The sequence below is a fragment of the Tauraco erythrolophus genome, chromosome 1, assembly GCF_009769465.1.
Source record: "Tauraco erythrolophus isolate bTauEry1 chromosome 1, bTauEry1.pri, whole genome shotgun sequence".
Classification (NCBI taxonomy): Eukaryota; Metazoa; Chordata; class Aves; order Musophagiformes; family Musophagidae; genus Tauraco; species Tauraco erythrolophus.
Genome location: NC_141465.1, coordinates 74706415 through 74722850, shown reverse-complemented (window position 1 = coordinate 74722850; position 16436 = coordinate 74706415). Strand labels below are relative to the sequence as shown.

Sequence of the window (16436 nt, the reverse complement as noted above, 5' to 3'; positions counted from 1 at the left end):
AATTCTATTGTATTGATAATATAGACGTTGAGCTTTATCAGCAAACTGAACTGAAATCTGAAGCTGAAGATCAATAGAATTTTATTCTATCGATAGATATCGATATTCTATCGATAGAATTCTATTGATCTTCAGTGTCATGATAAGTCATGTCATCGTGTGATTTCAGTTCAGTTTACTGATAAAGCTCAACATTTGTTACTTTTTGCCTTTAGGAAACACTTGCATGTGTGTGGTCTTGCATGGGTTTTTTGTATAGAAGATACCTGTATCCACCTCTACTACAGTTTTTCAGATGAAGGTCTTTTTAGGGGAAAATGCCCATGAAAATAATTGCATTTGCAGTATAGAAACAGAACGATAGAAACATAGCATAGTTTGGGTTGGAAGGGACCTTTAAAGGTCATTTAGTTCAATCCTCCAGCAACGAGCAGAGACATCTTCAATTAGGTCAGGTTGCCCCATCCAACCTGACCTTGAATGTTTCCAGGGAAGGGGCATCTACCACCTCTCTGGGTAGCCTGTTCCAGTGCTTCACCACCCTCATCGTAAAAATTTTCTTCCTAGTCTGAATCTACCCTCTTTTAGTTTAAAACCATTACCCCTTGTCCTATCAAAATATTGCACTCAGCATGTCTCTTGACATTTGGAGTGTGGTTTGTTTGGTTTTGTATGCTGATTTTGTTGGTCTTCTGAACGCTGAACCTCTGCTTAACAGTGGTGGCTTTTTTAGGGTAAGCCTAGGTTGTCTTTCAGATAGATACTAAAAGTGAGGTGATTTTGTGTGTATTGTTTTATATGCATTTCTTACACTGTATAAACTATTTGGTTTGCAGATAGTTTTCATTTGTGTAGTGAAACTTCTTGAGAAAATACATTTCTCTTTCATTAATTGAAGCTATAGATAAAGTAGTGGAGAAACAGATAGAGATGGGTGTAATGTTTCCTGTTGTGATCTTTGAGACAGGATAGATGAATGAGTCATTCATTTAAGTAGCAGTGCTGATAATGAAGGCTTCAAGGAAAATATTAAATTCTGTCATTGTGATCTGCCTGTGCTCAGGCTCCTGATCCTGAGAGCGACAATGCCAGGCTGTCCAGGTCTGCTGCAATGCATCCTGCTCTGGCAGTCGCCTGCTGCTGCTCTTCCTTCTGACCCCTTTGCCCATTATAACTTCTGAAAGCCAAACTATTACTGCACAAGGTGGAGAGACCCGACATCTCTGGCGGCGATGCTGAGATGCAGCCTCACTGCTAGGGAGGAGGCAGGGCTGCTGCTCTTGGGAAGGAAGCAAAGAGCGACTGACTTTTTAAAATAAATGCTTCATTTCTGTGAGTGTGTGTGTGTGCACTGCAAGAGTTTTGACGTGATTTGCATGCTACTGATGTTATAGTACATGTGGTAGCTGCTTATTTTCAGCTGATGCCTCCACTGCTCTTTTTCCTCTCACAACTGAGTATCAGTTTCTGCCCTTGTCTGATCTACAATTACCACCCCCTATAACTTATGCCTCCCACTTTTTCTCACAGAAAAATAATGAGTTCTGCTGATTATTTTCCTTATTTCTTCCCACTCCCTCAGCACCAAGTCTCACTAGCCTCCCCACTCCAGGAGGGGGAAGTGAAAATAGCAACAAAAGTACTAATTCTTATGTGGCAGCCTCCCATTTGCTGCTGTCAGTGCTCTGCCGTAACTCAGGTTCCTGGGGAGAAGGGTAAAAATCCAAGCAGTTGCTGGGACTTTACATCTTTCTGCACAGGAATTTAATAACACACCAGTTTTTCAGTTGCATGAAACTACTGAGAGGAGGCTTAAATACAATTTTCTTATGACTATATTAGCAAGGAGGAGTCAATCCATCTTTCTTCATGAAATAAATGCTGTTTAGTTCATTATTGCTTGCTGTTAAAAACAAACAAAGCAAAACAAAACAAAACCTTTATTAGCTTAAAAAATAGATCTGCAGAATTAATTGCTTTTTAAGCATGACATTAAGCTGCTGCTTTTATTTGTCAGAGTAATTTGGGGTATTTTTCTCTAAAACAGCAATAAAATAAATCCCACATTCATGCTGTGTTTAAAGCAATTTTGACAAATTTAAACTGGTAATACCAGGCCTATTTTGTTTCTCTAATAAGATGTTTATGATAAGTGTGGAATGCTCCATCTAGGTCTGATTTCCAGCTGAAATCACGTATGACAGAGCTTGCCAAACTCATTGTGCTCAATCTGGTTAGCAGTAATTGTTTGGGTTTCGGTTTGGTTTTGTGGTTTGTTTTTTTTCATATTTACTAAACAGAACTCTGATATTTCCTGGAAAAGGGATGGGATGAATTTTTGGTAGTCTGTAAAAATCCATATGAGCAAACATGGCTTTAGCATTAATTCATGCCATGCTAAAATCAGAGATGGCATCCTGGTGCTGGAACAATGTTTTTCATCACTGAGATTTGCCTCCTGTCTGGTCTCTCCTACCACCTGAGTTTGGCTCTGGGGGCAGCTGCCTTCCAACAGGGCTGGATCCTGCTGCTGTCAAAAGATCCACTGGAGCTCAGGGCTCAGCAGGAGTCATGAGTGCCTTCTGCCCCAAGCATGGCAATACCTCTGCGGGCAGCAGAGCTGCTACTTCTAAGCACTAAGCTCCTGCGAGCCATCACCTTTGATGCAAACCAAGAACTGCCAGCTCTTGTGGCTCCTTTGAGTGCAGCAGGAGCCAAGGGCCAAGAGCACCTGACTTTCACAGCAGCACAAGAGCTCCTGTCAGCTGCTAAATGGTATTTTGCAGCTGTAAAGGGCAGTTCCCTCCACGTTGTCTTTCTCCATCTGGAGATGTTCTTTGCAAATTTCCCCTTCTTGCAAGATGGAGGTTGTAGGGTTGTGTTTTTTTTCATAACGCCACTTTGCACGCTGACTGCTTTTAATACCCTGGTTGCTAGTGCCCTGCTCTCGGATGCTGTAATCCTGCTTCATTCGTGTAGACAAGAACGTGGATTGCTAATGATTTGCCTGAATTCAGATCCATGGTGAAACTCACAGGTGCAACCATGCACCACGATCAATGACGCCTTCTCTAATTATAAGAAGTCAACATGTAGGAACCGTTGTTTTTATTGAAAGAAAGATCTAGCTTGATTGAACAGCCAAGCAGGAACACTGTTTTTCTCCAGGTTGGCATGAGCTCTCTAACCATGCCATCACGCTTCCCATGTGTTATGGCGAACATTCCATCCTTACGAGCCATGGTGGTTCAGAGGCAGATTGGTGCCACTGTGTAAGAGGAAAGGTGGCCATAGCAGTGACAAAAAAATTGTTCTTAGACAATAAAAATCAGCTGGCAAAGTTCTGAGCCATGGTGTCGCAGGAAATAGTATTTCTTTCTGTAGACTCAGCAGTCTGTAAAATGATACATTGCTTCATAGTTCAGCAAGGTGAAGGTCTTGATTAATCAGAGCTGTCATTCTATGGAAATGGGGTGTGATTATTTATTATTATGGAAAATGCGTTGGCTCTTTCCATAGATAAAGTCATTTTGACTTGGACAGAAGGTCTTTTGCTTTTAGAGGATAATATAGTTTTTCCCTCTCTTCGCACCACTGCTTGAGCTACCTGTTGTCTTTAATTCTCTTTTAATGCCACTTCTTTTCTGGAAATGGGAAAAATTTTCCTGAGGACACCTGCGTTTCCACTTGCTGGAGCATCTTCCTCAGAACAACTCATCCTCACCCTGTTTGCATACCCCTCTATTTTTGAGATTAATCTGCCTTGTTTTGCTGAGTGTCAGTCATAGGTTCTCCTTCTTCTTTTGTCCTTTCTTTTGGCAGATCACTTCACTTTCTGTTTTCACAGCATCACCCACTTATTATTCTGTGAGCTCTTGATATGGACCTGCCTCCCTTGTCGGTTCCTCAGCGATAAGAGGAGACCTTATCACTCTCTACAACTACCTGAAAGGAGGATGTAGCAAGGTGGGTGTCAAGTCTCTTTTCCCAAGTAGCAAGTTACAGGATGAGAGGAAATGGCCTCAAGTTGTGGCAGAGGAGGTTTACATTGGATATTAGGAAAAACTTTTTCATTGGAACAGGCTGCCCAGGGAAGTGGTGGAGTCACCATCCCTGGAGGCATTTAAAAGACGTGTAGATGTGATGCGTAGGGATATGGCTTAGTGGTGGACTTGGCAGTGTAAGCTTAACGGTTGGACTCAGTGATATTAAAGGTCTTTTCAAACCTAAATGATTCTATGATTTGCAGGTGTTTTTGCTCTTCTTCCATTCCATATCTTCTTTTCTTCATTTTTCAGAGTGTTTGGAGCACTCCAAACTTACCCTTCAAACCTGATTCTTCTCTGTTACTGGTTTTGCTTTTGTATCCTGATTTCATGGCCAGATGTTACCCATTCTCCTCATCTAGGAATCTGCTCTCAAAATCTTCTTGTTTGCCAGATTTGCAAATTTTCAGTATATCTGGCTTTCCTTCTTCTCTCATACCTTTTCATTCCCCATCCAAATTTTGCTTCCATCCTCAGCTGTGGCTTTAGTCGTGGGATTTTTTCTTTGGTGGAACCTGCTAGATTACATCTCTTACACGTACATATTCCAGAGCGTGCTTACCAAAGTGTAACTAGTCATTGTAATGGTCTTCTCTCCGTGTCCCATCTTCTGCTACCTTGGCAACCACTTAGATAACTTTTCCTACTCCTACCCTTCAATGCAAAAGCACAAAAAAAAAGACAGAAAAATCTCCCAGCAGCCTCTCCCACCTTTACATTCACATGAAATCTCCACTGTGTTTCTGCTTTGTTAACTTCATCATTGGCTATTTTATGAGTAAGTTTTTGTTAAGGCTAAAAATGTACTGAAATTGACTCTTGTAGGGTTTATTTCACAAGCCTGGTGTATCTGAAGGGTTGAGTTCTTTCTTTCCTCTCCACTGGAGTAATTTTGCTCCAAAGTTGCAAAGAACTGTTTCTAAATAACTGGAGTGGATAGGGAGACGCATCTACCTTCATATTTCTGTAATAGTGACTGCTGTCTCTGGGAACACTGTGTTCTCTATATATTCATTGGTGAGGAATAGGCAGCTTCAGTTTACAGTTTAGCGGACCTCCTTAGACAAAGTATTTTGGGGGAGAAGAGGCACACAAATTGCTGCAGCAGATAGCTTTGATGCATTCTTTCTCTTTCTCTGCCCAGCAGGATAAAACCACTCAGTCCACTGCCTAGGTCCAGATTTCTCTTCTTGTTCTTTCGCTTGGCAGATATTTTTTACTAGAAACTGTTGCAGTGAATATTGCTTTTTCCTTGAAAAGATTACTTTTTTAGTCAGCCATCTCATTTCTGATGAATTTTTAAATATTTAATGAAGCAATTGGTCTGTAGAAAGCACTATTTGCATTGTCTTTGTGTTCTTACATGTAGACTGAGGAGATTGACAAAGCAATACTTTGTGTAACATCCATACTTATTTCCAAAACAGCAGAGGATAGATGTTTTCAATTTAGCACAGAATTCCCTACAGTACTTATCAGGCTTTACAGTCTTAACATTTTTAATCAGTTGTAAAAGATCCTCTTACTCTCTGATTTATATAATAGACCTTAGCTTTTCTATTTTTGCTTCGACTTCAGAATGTTTCTGATGCTATAAAAAAATGTCATTTTGTTATTCTTATTTTCATCTTAAATTTTTCCATATATCAATTTTGATAAAATTCTCACTTTTTACACAGTAACTTCTAAAGACAAAAAAGATTAGCCATATCCTTAAAACGAAAGAGGTACAATATTTAACATCAGGCATATTACTGACATTTTACGTGACCATTTTTCCTCAATATCATATTGATTGAAGTTTTCAAGAGACTAATGATTGGTCATGTGTTTTGAATTCTCCATCCGCTGGACAGCTTTTAATGTTTCCTGGGGATCATTGGACTCCTTCTTCTCTCTCTCTCCCCCTCATTTGAGAGAGGAATTATAGGAAGAATTGTGAGTTATATAAACCTTCCCTGGCACTCCCAGAAGTTCACATTGTGTGGTAGTATAGCAGTCCCTGCGCTTATGTGAAAGATGCTTTCTTGGTCCTGAGTCTCCATTCAGTTTCAAGCACCTCTTTTGTTCATTGGTGGTGTTTCCTCTCCCCCTGTCCAGTGGGTGACACTGACCATGGGTTGAGGCTCTTCCAGGCACGTTTCCTGGCTGTCAGCATTTTCAGTGGGCTGTGCCACTGAGAGCAGACACAGAGTAGCTGGTGGCAACATGGGTCAGGACTGAAAACAGGTGGTGGGGAAGGAGCGGGCAGCCGCGCAGTGAGACTGCTGTGTTCTGCAGCTCCAACTTAAGCACGCAGGTAAACCTATTGCTTGTGACCGATTGGCAAGATGAAGGTCAGTTCCAGTAAAAGCAGGAATATTGGCAGGAGCGAATGTCTTATTTAGAGGTTATTCTTCTAGAAATTTTGGGCCTAATGCACACTATAAACCTGATTTCTTGCTCTCAGAACTAGCAACAATAGGCAAATATTTCAGTCTTAGGCTCCTCATAGCAGTTTCTTAAGTTAACTAATTAAAATAAAATGCCCTAATTTTAGTGTTTCAGAAAAGCGTATTTGTCAAGAAGGTTTGGAGACTGATCACAAATCCATCTTTTTGGTGGCAGGAATATTGTGGCCTCACTGGTAGGCTTTGTTGCATATGTTTTGACTAGCCTGAAAACTGTTGTCTTTAATTGCTGAGTTTTATCCAGGTCCTCCAAAGAGGAGGCTGAGTATAGATATGTGAAGCTCATCATTATACCTGTTCTCTCTAACTCAGTCTTAACAGACATTGTCCTTGCCTGCTCATGGGGTTGTATCAAGACAGATGAACAAAGCAGATATTACTTTCAAGAAGTTTAAACAAGCACATCTGTAGAGTGATACATAATGTGCCTAGCTGGTCTCCTTTGATAACTCGTGGCTCACTGTTTTATTATTGCTATGCACTCTTCCTTAAATCTGTAAACTCAGATGAAGAATTTACTACTAATACTTGAAATCAGAGAGTGGGAAAATGAAGGACTGTGTTATTTTCTAGAGATAAACTTTGCATTTGAAAAGCTGTTACAATTATGCTTTTAATTCCCTCATTACACTTGACATACAATTCCTCAGAGCCAACCTTTTTGGGTGCCGGGAAGAAGCATTATTTCACAGAAGCAATTACATTTGGGGCAAAGATTTTAGGAGCCATAAGGCAGTGTCTTTACAACAGATTAAATAGAGAGCCTTGTAACGAGAGGCTAGTGCACAATCTGGCCAGTTGGCAACAAAAAGAGAAAATTTGCCTACAAGTGAAGGGTAAGAGCATTTTAACTTGGAACAACTCAGGAAATGATGCAGTTGCTAGGTAATGTCTTTCATTTCTGGAAAAAGTCTTGAGGTGAAAGCTGATCAATCAGGTAGATACAGTGTGATGTCATTTGTTGCCATGGTTTCTGAACTTAGCAGTCTGTTATCTGCAAATAATATTGATAGTTGCTATGCAGTTGAGTCTTTTCATATTGTTGTTTTGCCATTATAAAGCTCTTTAATCTTGGCTAAAGCTTCAAAGAGCAGAGTGTCTAGGAGTTTAAACGTTTTAATAGATAGGCTTATATTGCAACCCTAAAATATCTTGAAATTTACTGCCTAATAAACAACAGACATCAGCAGGAAGTGAACAAGGTTAACATTTTGGTGATTAAACTTCCACAAAGCAGTTGACATTTTCTAGTAAATTAATCTGCAAATTAAATATCTCTGTGGAATTAGTGCTATGACTCACTACATGGCAGATCATGTAAAAAAAAGGAGTAAGCAGTCAATCCTCTGGATGATAAAGCAGTCAAATGTATAAAGCTGTAAATGGCTCAAAAGCCATCACAGCTTCTTGAACAACGTCCTTGTGTTTGATTTATCTTTTGCTGTTGGATCATGCCTCTTTATTATGTTTGGGTTTTGCTAGAAAATGTTTTATAGCAGCTTATGCTAAGCATCAGACAGTCGGACAGGCTGAAAGGGAAATTAGACTTATATTTCCTGATAGTTGTCAAGGTGAAGGTAAAGCATTCTCAAGTCAGGTCCTTTAAATCAAACACAATACTTCATTTTTCATATTTTGTGGAGAAGATGTTAGTTGTAGTAGAATGCCATGTATCCTTTACTTGATTTATTGTCATCTCTTTACAGTAGTTTTTCTTGATAGTTTGAGTTATTGAAAGCATTTTGGAGGGAAAGAATGAAAAAGAGATGAAAAGACAGAGCTCAGTGCAAGCTAGAGAAGGTAACATGGAGTGATACGAAAGACGAGGTGATTTGTAGAAGTACAAAATGTTCAATATCAGCGGTGAAACATTCTAAAGGAGAGGAGGGCCAATTGGTTGAAAATAGGAAAAAAAAAAAGTAGAGAGAAAGGCAGAAAAGAAAGAGGCCAATGGAAGAAAGAGGAACTATTTTTATTGGGGTGAGAGAAGAGGGAAGTGTAGCAAAAAATCAGATGATGCCTTGCTGAATTCTAGGGTTTTTATGTCTTCGAAGTGACATTTGCCATGCTGTCTGGTTTTTAATCTTTTTCCCCAATGGATTCCTCCTCCTCTTCCAGTTCCACTGTTCTCTGCCTTAACAACACATTTGTTCAGAAAGCGTTTTGCCACCTTCTTTCTTGTCTTCTCCACACATCTCTCCTCTGTGTGGTGACATTGACTATCACATTTCATTCGAAGAGAGAAGAAATTGCCTTCGTAGTCCTACTTGTCCCCTTAATATAGTGAGTGAATTGTCAAGGGCATGCCTGCAATGAGGAATATGTCACCAGGAAAAGTGAGGTGCATGGCTAAAATCCTGCTCTTGCAAAGCGGGTAGGGGTGTTCTTAATGACTCTTCTCCTGGAACTCCTCTAGAAATTCCCTGTTGGCTCTGCAGAAACACAATAGCAGCCTTGAAGGAGTGTATCCTCAGAGCACTGCTACTGAGAGGAGGCAGATGGAGGAGACATGCCGGCTTGATGATGATAGCAGATGTCAACAAGTTAACAATCTGAAAAGGAAACTAGCAGCACAGCAGTGCTTCTTACCCGAATGTTTAAAGAGAGAGAGGAGAAAAAGGAAGAAGAAAAAAGAAGAGCAACGTGGAAAAGAAGATACAAATCAGTAGTGCTGATCAGCAAGAGCTGTAAAAGACTATCTGATGCTAAATCTGTAAAGTGGTGCTGTTGAGTGGATTTATCTAAAGAAGTATTTCGCTATTAGGCTGTCACAAAGGAAGAGCATTTACTTCAGATGCCATATGCCAACTGTGCAATTAGGCTTCCAGTCACACATGCGGTGTGTACTAAAGCGGGGGGCAAGTCTCAGCCATTTGCAACTGCTCTTGCGTAATGCTTGCTTTCACAACCCTGGATATTCAGTTGCTTGTGCTGTTGTGGGAGTTTCACTGTTTGGGATAACATACTCATCTTTTATTTCTCCAGGGTTTTTATCTTAGGGATATTTGTTTTCTGTGTTTTTTCTTTCTCCCTTAAGGAAAAAACTAAATTCTCAGACCTTTTTTAATACTCTGTCACATTATAAAGCAATTCAATTTTAAAAAGATTAAAAGAAACATATATTTTCTGTCTGAGAAAACCCACCACCACCACCTTATTATATGAGGGACAGCTTCGTACTTCTTTGTACTAGTGAACAACTTGATAAAACATACATGCGACACTGGAAAGTCTCAGGCAGCTTTAACAAAAGAATATCTTAATTCGTGAATTTCTGCTGTTTTTCTTAGGCTGAATTTTTTATACCAACAGCCATGGCAAGACATTGAGTGTAGGTGATGAGCAGACATAGGGCTTTAGGTGACTTCTCCTAAAGGAAAAGGGTAAGAGAAGCTGTACACAGCAAAATCCTCAGAGCCATAGTGGCACTCCCTGCATTGCACACACCTTGTGAAGTCTTTCAACTTATTTGCAGACCGTTCACATGGGAATATGATTGATGTTCCATGTAGCACTGGATGGCCTAGTGTCACAGATTTGGAGTAGGTTTTTCAAGCATGATATTGATATTAAAAGAAATTGATATTAAAAGAAAAACAGGTCTATCAGCATAAGTAATTAGTCAAAGTATCCTGGCCTTTGAAGTCACATGGACCTAAGGTGAGATAATGCAACCTGGAACAAAAAGTTATCAGCTATAGATACAAGTCTTCTAAGTGTAAGATATAGTTATGTGATAATAGTTAATTGCAGTTACTTCAGCCCTGTTGATACTGCAGAACATAGTAGCTGATGCAGTTATTGCAGTTGAGAGGTGCCTAGTAAGACTAAGGAAAACACAGATATTTAACCCAGTTACATACTATACTTACTGTTTGTGCTATTTAAATAAAAATCTCAGAACTCACTGCTAAAAGTTCTCTTCAGTGTACAAAATTCTTGAAAAAAAAGTAGTTCAAAAATCTGAAGTTTGGAAATTACTTTAGATTTATTAAAGCAATTTTCATTTCATTTTATGTCTGTATGATTCAGCTAAGTTCTTCTCTGGAGCTTTTATATCTTTAGTTGAAGTCTTGGGTCAGTCATGCTGCAAATAATCTCTTTTTATGAGAAGACTTAAGGCATGTTTGTTTTCCGTGTATTGATTTAGAAAAAGAAAGTTAGCTCCCAACCCAAATCCAAACAAGTAGTTGTTCTTGTAATAGCTGCAGCGCATTTCTTCTTGTGTATGAGGAAATAAATGCACAATTTTATTTTTCACAATGTACTGCAGAAAAAAAAAAAAAAGTGCTTGTTGCTTGAACCTTGTGTGGAAAACCCAGTTTTCACCAGAATATCTCCACAAAAACAAGGCCCCCACCCTAAACTCCCAGCAACCTAATAAAGCAATTCTGTGCACTCTAAGAAAAGAAATCCTTCATGAGTCCTGTAGCTTCAGCTGAAATACAAAAACATCAATGTTCCCATCCAATGTTTCAAATGCAAGGAAGTTGCTGTACAAGATGTCCTCTCCTGGGCTGTTGGCTTTCTGTCTTTCCTGCAAAGACTCCTGAAGCACAGAGCACAGCAGAGCCAGGATGCCACACTACTGATACGTTTCATACACGCCTCTGCTTCTATCACTATGCCACTCACCAGGAATGAACTAACATCGGTACCTGCGATAAAGTCGGTGTGTCGTGATGAGCAGCACAGTGCATCTTCTTCATTCTGTGACTACTGCTGAGCACTGTGTACAAAGGAAAAGCCACATTTAAGGAGTCTGATGTTCTTCATTTCTCTGGGATGGTAAAATAGCACTTCAGTGCAGAAAGGGGTGTTCAAGTATCAGCAGGAGAATTGATTTTTTCATGTAGATGTTGAACTCCTTTTGCTGAAGAGGTAGCATCAGAGTTATGCTAGGCTGTATAGCTGTTTTGTCACAAAACTTCAGACCTGTTGGAGCATTGGAGACAAACAGAACTGTACTGATATAAGTTAGAGGAAAACACATTTTTTCCCAATGTAACTAGAGGCTGCAGATGACATTGTTCATATATTACAAGTAGAACATTGCTCTCACTTGCTCAAAATTCTTGTAAGAAATGATCAGCCAGATCAGCCAGATATTCAGGTGTTTAAATACGTTCCAAGGATACTTTTGCATGTACTAAAGATGCTTCCAAAGGTTCCACTTTTCTGGCACCTCATAAACCATCCAATCGACTAGGTCCAAGAATTGCCAGCATTTTAAAAACCAAGAATCCCTCCATGTAAAAGGCAGAATTATTCTTTGTCTAGTCAGTACAATATTTTTATAGGATTTTTTTTTTTTTTTTATGAAAAACCATTCCAGGTGTAGGAAGTCATTCAAGACCATTTGGGAATAGGACATGCAAAATAAACTATGTGTGCCCACTGAGAAGTCTGTAGTTGTTTTCTGTTTGAGTCTATAGATTTCTCCACATTGATTGATCAAGCTCAGCTGGATTGCACTGCTCTTAACACCTCAGACTTAGCAAGGCATGACGAGATTGTCCGCCTTATTTTTGGCAAGAGCTACATTTTGTTTGCCCATTTTGTAGTACTGTTTACTCCCTTTACTGATCTTTTTTCCCTCTACCACTCAGTCAGTGAATTTTCCTTTTCCTTACTTGAAGCTGCTACATCCTGTCTATTACTTCCTTAAGTCACATCTGCTTTCCCCCGCCCACTGTATCCCATGAAAATTTGTGATGTTCCCATCCCTCTTCTCTGATTTACCATTTCTGAACATTATTTTAGATCATCTGTTCCCATCCAGCATGAAATGGGTTCTGCTGGCAGAAAGACACAGCAGCTTTACTGAATGTGCTCAGGTTGCCTGAGATTGCTTGATAACAAAGAAATTGCAATTTCTGACAGGTAACGATTTTGGATGTTAAGCCTGGGCCAGCCATGGGACAGAAAAGTCCTTCCTAAAGGCACGTTCCCTTCTATTTATCACTAGCCTGAAACACCGTCTTTCTGAGGTACCCATGAACCTGGTTTGCTTTTGCCACAATCGCAGTGCAATTTGGTCCTGTGTTCCTTACACATTAAAAACACCCCAAACTAACCAAAACAAAACAACCAAACAACTTTATTTATTTATTTTCATTTAGAATATAAAAATTCAGCACCATACACTGAAAAATTCGTAATGTCGTAGAGTTATAGACAGGAAAAGACAATGAAGCACATCTCATTATATTCAGTGTTTATTTTTACATTGAAAGCTAATGCTGTTTCTTCCTGGTATTTTTGCTGGCAATAACAGGGTAAAAATGTTTTATTAAGCAAATTATATACTTCTAGCACAGAGTTTTAAAATGAAAATTACACATATAAGAGAGACTTTGAGTCAGTCGATATAGGCAGCTGGAAACTGGTTTGAATGCATGCAGCTAATGGTCACAGCAATTTGCATGGGAGCAGGTTTAATATAGGTCTAGGCACAGTTTACTTTAGTTATGCTTTCATAAATGTTGGACGAGAGGAATGAAAAAATTTTATAGTAAATGGTAAATCAAAAGCTAAATGCTTAATGCATGGATTTTTAGAATTCTAGTCAGTTATGTAACAAACTGATGTGTGTAATGAGATGTGGCACTTTAATTCTCTCAAAAACACCTTAAGCTGGTCTTTTTTCAGTCTTTGAGTAATAACAATTATTAGTAATAAGTTACTCCCCACATCAGTGGGGAGAAAGAGTGCGAGGAAATATTACGACAAAATAAATGTCTTGTATCATTATTCTATTTCTGGAATCTTGCATTGCAATAAGGAGGTTAAGCTTTTCAGTGCTAGTAGCTAATACAACCTCCATCATAAAGCTTCCTTCATCTGAAGTCATCAGACGATGACATTTTCTCTCCCTGTTTAGCAAGGAGGAGAGGAAGCCACTTGCTATAAAATGTCTGTGGTGAACTTGTTTCTTTGTACTCATGAAGTGTAGCTCTTGCACAGATATTTGAGAAGGTGCAGAATATTATAGTCCTCCTGTGTTTAATTGTTTCTGTATGCCCTGGAATTTAAAGAGAATTTAAGATGTGTTTGGCAGTAGCTTTCCCTCTATAATCAGGTTGCTATGGTAAACCTATTATTCTAGACAAAGAAAGAGTGTGTTTAATAAAGTGCTGATCCCTTTTCAGTATAATGTGAGCTTCAAATTACTTTTGAATGATTGAATTTGTATGGTAAGTATTTATCACAATAGCTAAGAGAAGAAGGTCACAGAGTGAGGTGTGGCTTCTGTTATTTCAGTAGCAGGATACATCTGACAAAGTAGTATGGCTGAAGCAAACCTACCCTGCAGATACCTTACCCTGGTTTTCTCAGGGAAGCAACCTGAAATTTATTGTTACAGAATGCTGTTAATTTTGGTGTTTATCTGTAGAGTGATAAACAGCCTTTGAAGTTTACATTTGCTACATCCTATGTAGTTAGCTGTTCAGAAGCAAAAGGACTTTAATTCTCTGTCAAATTATCTCTGCAGAGTGAGCCCACCTTACATAATCTAACCAAAATCTCAGTACTTTTGGAGGTAAAATATACTTTTTAAGCCAGTAAAAAGTTCCAATTATTTAGCGCCAATGCCACCACTAAATTCACTTCTCATGTTCCTAGTGCAGATTTTGTCACATTTGTAAAAGAAAAGGAATGATGAACTAATAATTTGAGTATCAATTTTAGAAGCAGTGTAATAAACTACTATATTTGTCTTTGAATATTTAAAAGTAAAGAAATAGCTCAGAGAAATCCTTTTCCAGAGCACTTACTGACTGAGGTTTCTGTCCATTTTCAAGACACTTTCAGTTCTACTGAGATCTGCAGTCAGATGATCTGAATCATACCCTGAACTTAGGTGGGAGCCAGCCAAAATAAAATATGAGGCACAGGTATCAACAAGGAATTTAGGCTTTTTGAATATATGTGTTGGTGTTTTATTCATTAACTAAGATGAAAAGATTGAGAAAGTAGGGCCTAAATCCCCTTTGTGCTTGATTTTGAGAAGACACCCTGAGATGGTATTTCTTACATGACAAAAATGTCCCCTATCTGCCTAGGAATGAGATATTCCTCAGGTTGGTTTTTTTTTGTTGGTTTTTTTTTGTTTGTTTGTTTTTTTCTGGTGAAACTGTTGCACGTTAACTAAAATGAATAAATAGTAATTGCAGCAGGGACTGAGAGGGACCTGTTCCCATTCCAGCGCAAGTGCCCAGCCACTGGGCTCTCAGGTCATTCTGACTTATTAAATTAAGCATTACAGAAGGTAATGCTTAATTACAGGACATGCAGGAGCCTCATTACAGAAGCTTCCTTTGCTCGTCCCTCTGGAGGGTTTTCCATCTCTGCTGACTCTTCTCTTCAAAGCGACTTGCTTAAACTGATTTTGTTGTCCTTCAGGCATCCTCCTTATTATAGCATTAGCTGGCCAAGATACCACTGTTAAAGATGGTTCTTTTGTTTATTTTATAGAGTCCTCACAACAGATGGGTCCTGTTCATCAGGTACCCATCTGCCTACGGGTGATTGGCTGTGCTTTGGGACACTGTGATGTGACATTTTTGTAGAAGTAGCCAGGTTGTCTAAGGTATATGCACAGAAAGAGACTGTGAGAGCCCCAAATAGTGACAAGTTGGACTCATTAAAAGTCTCTGTATATTTAAGTACTAAGAAACGATTTTGTTCCAGTTGCTAAAGTAATTGTCCTTGGCAAATAATTACAGCTTAAAGAATGCAGGCAAATAAAATCAATCATTCTGTAACAATCATATCTTAAACTATTGACTTGATTACCAAATACAACTGTATTTTGTGATATGGTAAATGTAAATAATAAGTTTCTTTCTGGAACGAATATCCTCATACAATTGCCAATGCAACATGGTTTTAAAACTATGTATATTATAAAGGTATTACGAAGTATGTGCTGTTAATTCTCTCTATCAGCATGTCTTTTTAAAGATTCTTGCATGTGAAGTTGGTAATAAAATGTCCTAGATTGAATCCTGTCACATAGAATGTCAGTTTGAAATTGCAATATACATTGATGGTTGGGAAGATGTATAGTATGGCAGCTATTAAATGAGCTGGAAATTCTTCTATAAGATCCTTCCCTACTGCAACGTATTTAAATGTTGAAAGACGTAGAAGTTGAAAAATAAATAAACAATTTAAAATAAACAATTTAAAATAAACAATGATCTGGCAGTATGTTGATCTGAAAGGTTTTATTGTCACAAAACCTACAGTTAGAAAAGCCCCAGTAAGTTCTCTTTAATAGTCCTTTCCCATTCTGCAAAATATTGCAGTAAATGCTTGAAAAATATTTGCATGCTGAACTGTTTTCTTGCATAATGAAAGGCAGCACTTGGAGGAATTTTTTGCTTTGCAGCTATAGTTGCTCCTACTGTAAATTTGGGTTCTGAGGTCAGTAGAGCAGTGTCCAGGCCCAGGTTGAGTCTCACTGCTGCCGTGATTTAATTAGATTGAGAGGAACAGACTTTTCTGTATCCTAATCCATGTCTCTGGTGGCCCTTTTTTACATACAACATTTTTTCCCAAGCCCATCAAATTTATTACTTTGATCCACAGTTTGTGTCATATTCAGTGTGTTCTCACAGTAGCATTGCATTAAAACAATTTAAAAAATACAGAGGCGAACTCTCAGAACTTAGTAAATAACAAAACCAATGTTACCCTGAACTGAGCCTGTCTCGTACAGGTACAATGTAAGACTGTCCTTCATCTTAGTTTTTTTCACATCTGAGCATTTAACTCACTGCTCTGAGGGCTTTGGAGTGGAAGATCTGTGGGCGTTTGGCTGCATCTGTTCCCCATTTAAGCTCTGGGGAGTTCTCCTGTGAACAGGTGGATGGAAGGGAAGACTCTGACAGAGGTTGTGCTTTCGACTTCTATTTCCTCAGGTCTAGACAAG

General features: G+C 38.9%; 1 protein-coding gene across 1 annotated transcript in view; it reads left to right on the top strand.

The window, feature by feature from the left end:
* ITGBL1 (integrin subunit beta like 1) overlaps positions 1–16436 on the top strand; it is a 90148-nt gene that overhangs the window by 48332 nt on the left and 25380 nt on the right. The window lies entirely within an intron of this gene.